The sequence below is a fragment of the Aethalodelphis obliquidens genome, unplaced genomic scaffold (assembly GCF_003676395.1).
Source record: "Aethalodelphis obliquidens isolate GAN/ISIS:26980383/991018 unplaced genomic scaffold, ASM367639v1 scaffold44, whole genome shotgun sequence".
NCBI classification, from domain to species: Eukaryota; Metazoa; Chordata; class Mammalia; order Artiodactyla; family Delphinidae; genus Aethalodelphis; species Aethalodelphis obliquidens.
In genome coordinates this window covers 13,218,656-13,223,278 of record NW_020837988.1, presented here as the reverse complement: position 1 = coordinate 13,223,278, position 4,623 = coordinate 13,218,656, and positions in this window count along the sequence as shown.

Here is a 4,623-nt window from a genome sequence, read left to right as displayed (position 1 = left end):
CACTTTTTTCAGTTCTTTTACTGTTTATAACAAAAAGCCACAGATACTTTTCATTTTTCTTTCTAAGTCATGTTACCTCTCTAATCCTGGTTGTTGTTTTTTTTTTTTTTTTTTTTTTTGGTTCGCGGGCCTCTCATTTTTGTGGCCTCTTCCGTTGCGGAGCACAGGCTCCAGACGCGCAGGCTCAGCGGCCGTGGCTCACGGGCCCAGCCGCTCCGCGGCATGTGGGATCCTCCCGGACCGGGGCACGAACCCGTGTCCCCTACATCGGCAGGCGGACTCTCAACCACTGCAACACCAGGGAAGCCCTCTAATCCTGTTTTTAAGCAGTGAGAAAACGTTTTGTACATTGCAACAGGTTGGCTTTTTCCCCTGGATTCTTTCTGATTTGGGGTTGGTGACAGGCTGTGCCTTATTGTGCTTTGACCAATGGTTCTCTCACTTAGCACACATGCATCACCTGTAGGGCTTGTTCCAACGCGGATTACTGGCCCCACCCCCAGAGTTTCTGATTCAATAATTTTAATTTCTAACAAGTTCTCAGGTGACACGGATGGTGCTGATCCATGCACTACACTTTGAGAACCACTCCTTGAGGATACTTGCACTAAATGCAAGAAAAGAACCATGTTAAGTTTGTAAAAGATATTTTGGTGAGAAAAAAATATTGAGTGAACATGAATATCAGTAAAGTTAGGATTGTGCTACAGGGTGATGCTTATCCATTTTCATTTGTTTTTGAGCCTAGCGATTGGAAAGTCTAGTTTTATCCTGCCCCCTGAGATGTAATGTTCTCACTTTTTGAGTGGATATAAAAGTGTCCCTAACTTGGAGCTTAATATTTCCTATGTTGAAAGAATTGAATGACATCTCTTTGAAGATTGCAAAAGTTTCATCATCTTGCTATTTTCTCTCTATAAGATTGGGAACCATGTTTATCGTTGTATCCATCATTTTGTTACATAATAGAAACCTAAACACTTGTTGAATTAAATTGTTTTAACCAATTAATCTTTTTTTTTTTTTTTGCGGTACGCAGGCCTCTCACTGCTGTGGCCTCTCCCGCCGCGGAGCACAGGCTCCCGACACGCAGGCTCAGCGGCTATGGCCCACGGGCCCAGCCGCTTCACGGCATGTGGGATCCTCCCGGACCGGGGCACAAACCCGTGTCCCCTGCTTCGGCAGGCGGACTCCCAACCACTGCGCCACCAGGGAAGCCCCCAATTAATCTTTTTTAACTCTTCACTAGCATATCACTGGAATTTTGATCCTCAGCTTCCAACTTCTAATTACCCTGTAAGTGTGCAATTCAGTGGTATTAATTACATGCACAGTATTGTACAACCATCACCACTATTTCCAAAACTTCGTTATCCCAGACAGAAGCTCTGTAACCATTAGCAGTAGTTCCCCACCTGCCCCCTTCCCCAGCCCCTGGTAACTTATGGTCTCCTTTCTGTTTGTATGACTGCCTACTCCAGATATTTCGTGTAAGTGGGATCATACGATATTTTTCCATTTCGTCACTGGTTTATTTTGCTTAGCATAACGTTTTCAAGGTTCATCCATGTTGTAGCATGTTTCAGGACTTCATTCCATTTTATGGCTGAATAGATTTCCATTGTATGGATAGACCACTTCTGTGTCTTCATCTTTTGATGGTCACTTGGAGTTTTTCTACCTTTTGGCTATTGTGATTAGTGCTGCTGTGAACATGGGTATACAACTATCTGAAGTCCTGTTTTCAGTTCTTTTAGGTATATTGGCTTAAAAACAACAACAAAAAATTATTCAGAGGCAATTGTAAAGATAGTGCAGAGAGGTCCTTTGTACCCTTCACTCAATTTGCACATTGGCTTTTAAAACCAAAAGAATATTTATGTACAAGGGAATGATGTGGTAGACCAGAGGGACCAATTCCCGGTGAAGCTGTTACTATTTTCTCACTAACCATAAAGACAAATTCCAAAAGAACTGTGTTGTTGGACCTACTCTCAAGGGGGTCAATGGAATAGGAACCACATCAGAGTTATAAGACCAAGTGTCAGCCATGTTGGTTGTGTATCATGTGCATAAGTCCCAGTAGAGCGATTAGCATCAAATAGGGCCCTCCTGTCTTTATAGTAGGTGGTCTTGTATCTGAAACCCATTAAGAATGTTTTAGGGTTTTCGTACCAAAAAGTCTAAAGCATATTTGGCATCTCTGGGACAAATAAAAGTATTATTTAATATGAATAATAAAAGTTGCTAAATATTATTTACACATTCACACAGACACGAAAAATCTGGGCCAAGTTTTCAGAAACTTCAGGCTGTAGAAATAATGTTCTCAACGCAAGAAGCTTTATCTACAAGGAAAAAAGTGGGTGTCACAGGTAACACCTTTTCTTAATTTTTCTATATTCCCATACATACAGCCTCATTATTTAATACGTAATGAGTACCAACCCTGCAGTAAAAAATCTTCATCTTTAATATTTCTAAATTTAGTGCCCTGTTTAATTTCATATCTTAATTTGAACTTTGGACATTTTCCTTGAAATGTGAAAGAAAACTTTCTGGTTTCATAATGCCTTTTTTTTTTTTTTTTTAATGCTTAAATGTCACTTGAAAGCACAGAAAGTAAAAAGGTTAAATATGTAAACTAATTTTACTTGATCAAGATTTTCATATTCATTTAAGGATTTTGAAGAATTAGATAAGTTTAAAAGAGCTAACCTTCAAGAAATAGCAAAGAGAATTCTGGGAAAGAATAGATGTGTCTTAAAATGCGTATCTTGTCTGCTGCTGCCAAATGTACGATGTGATGCCTCGCTACAGAATACTAAACAACTGGCTTCCTGGTGCTTCCACATCGATTTCCATTGTGTGTAGAATGCAGGGCCGTTATTTTATTCAAAGTGTTCCCACTTAATGGAAATGCTATACAAGACCGCATCCCCTTCACCTTTTAGCATGCAAATCTTGAAAGAAAGGATAATGTAATTTTCTTCTGCCATCAGTACTTAGGGATTGTAGTAAGAGTTTGGAAGTAAACTCTTCCTCTAAGATTTAGATGATAATAGCAACATATTCTGGACCAAAGCAGAGAAGCAGATATGTAATGGCTTCCTGGCTGACAAAACCTGACTCTAAGGAGGTAAGCTTCTAGAGACCAACTTTCACAACTAGTTGACAACTAAATTCTCAACATCCAGAATAGTGCCTAGCTCATAGTTGCAAAATGCGTGGACTTTGAAGAATAACCAGATAACTCTAACTTTAAGATTTATATCTAAAATGTCAATCAAGGAGGTGGCCATTGCAAGCTAGAAAAATTAGTCATAGAAGTACATGGGGGTGTGTGTGGGGGAGAGACATCCTTAGCTCACCAAATCCAAGTGTTCTGGACTTTTAGGTTGGGCCATCCTAACTATGGAAATGGGGACAGGAATTACAGCCCAAAGCCCATAGTCCCATTTTTGGAAACAGTTCTCAAGAAATTGAGGCAGCATGCAAAAATAGCCTAAAGTCGTATAATAAGCTCACCTGATCTGACTTAATACTCAATAAGCAAACTTAAGGTAATGATTTAACTTAAGTTCATGATAACTTATGAAGTATTATTTGACAACTTACCAAGTATTATTTTCAAAAAGATAAAACCTACTGTAAAATGATTCAGTCATGTGGAAAACATGTTCAGTGGATTCTCAGAAACATAAACTTAGAATTACCACATGACCCAGCAATTCCACTCCTAGGTATATACCAAAGAGAACTGAAAACAGTATTCAAACAAATACTTGTACATAAATGTTCATAACAGCACTTTTCAAAATAACCAAAAGACAGAAATTACCCAACTGGTCATCAGAGGATGAATGGATACATTGTGGTATGTCCATACAATAGAATATTATTTAGCCAGGAAAAGGAAAGTCAGGAATGCTGATATATGCTATGGTGATGATGAATCCTGAAACATGCCAAATATAAAGAAGTCAGACACAAAAGACCACATATTGTGTGATTCCATTTCTATGAAACATCCAGAATAGGTAAATCCAAGAGAAAAAAGCAGATTGGTACTTGTCAGGGACTTGGGGGAGGAGGGAGTGAAAGTTACTGTTGAATGGATCAGGCATTTTATTTTGCGGTGATAAAAATGTTATGGAGGGACTTCCCTGGTGGTGCAGTGGTTAAGAATCTGCCTGCCAATGCAGGGGTTTGAGCCCTGGTCTGGGAAGATCCCACATGCTGCGGAGAAACTAAACCCGTGTGCCACAACTACTGAGCCTGCGCTCTAGAGCCTGGGAGCCACAGCTACTGGGCCCACGTGCCACAACTACTGAAGCCCGTGTGCCTAGAGCCCGTGCTCCCCAACAAGAGAAGTCACTGCAACGAAGAGTAGCCCCCGCTTGCTGCAACTAGAGAAAGCCCACGTGCAGCAATGAAGACCCAAGGCAGCCAAATTAAAAAGAAAAAAAATTATGGAACTAGATCCATGTGATGGTTGTACAACATTGTGAATATATTATTTTCCACTGAGTTTTTCACTTTAAAATGGTTAATTTTATGTGAATTTCACCTTAGGTTTTTTTTTTTTATAACAAGGTAAGATCATGACTCATGTAAATATAA